Genomic DNA, 618 nt, shown 5'->3' with positions numbered 1-618 from the left:
TTATTTATAAGTTTTGTTTTGATATTGCATGGACAATAAAATAAAGACAGTCTTGAGTATACCAGAACAATGTTGAGAACTTTGAGAAGAATAACATGCTTTCCCACACCGGGAATCGAACCCGGGCCGCGGCGGTGAGAGCGCCGAATCCTAGCCACTAGACCATATGGGATACCTTGTGTATCACACGGGAATTGCATTATGTATTACATCAAGTAGGCCTACTGCCAAATATTGCAAAATTCAGCCCCACTGACGTGATTAACCGAATTCCTGCTTTATCTCACTCTCAACACGCACACACACACCAACGTCTCATTTTGTGTCCTCACCCCAACGCACTCCTACAGAATTGTTAATGTTGTTTCAGTGTCTGTTGTATGGGACGTTAAGTGCGTAATTGCTATATAACCCTCGATAGCTCAGTTGGTAGAGCGGAGGACTGTAGAGTTCGTTTATTGAAATCCTTAGGTCGCTGGTTCAAATCCGGCTCGAGGGATGTTACATTTTTATCAACATTTTTTTATTGAATATTTTTGTTGTTATTGTTCCACTAGCCGTCATCATGTTGAAGAATCTTGGCTGCCATTTTTTTTTAAATATAAATGAATGAATACC

The 618-nt window shown here is 40.5% G+C and overlaps 2 non-coding genes across 2 annotated transcripts; one reads left to right on the top strand and one right to left on the bottom strand.

Moving 5' to 3' along the window:
• Window positions 1-100: 100 nt before the first annotated feature.
• Window positions 101-172, bottom strand: Trnae-cuc. The gene has a single exon. It is a non-coding gene; the product is annotated as a tRNA-Glu (tRNA).
• A 239-nt stretch (window positions 173-411) lies between these two features.
• Trnay-gua lies at window positions 412-499 on the top strand. Its single transcript is given in 2 exon segments — window positions 412-448; window positions 464-499. It is a non-coding gene; the product is annotated as a tRNA-Tyr (tRNA).
• The last annotated feature ends 119 nt before the right edge of the window (window positions 500-618 follow it).

Source organism: Anneissia japonica, unplaced genomic scaffold (assembly GCF_011630105.1).
Source record: "Anneissia japonica isolate Jap-2015-1 unplaced genomic scaffold, ASM1163010v1 scaffold284176_len618_cov180, whole genome shotgun sequence".
NCBI lineage: Eukaryota > Metazoa > Echinodermata > Crinoidea > Comatulida > Comatulidae > Anneissia > Anneissia japonica.
Note: the sequence above shows the minus strand (reverse complement) of the source record. Positions and strands in the feature narration are given on the sequence as shown.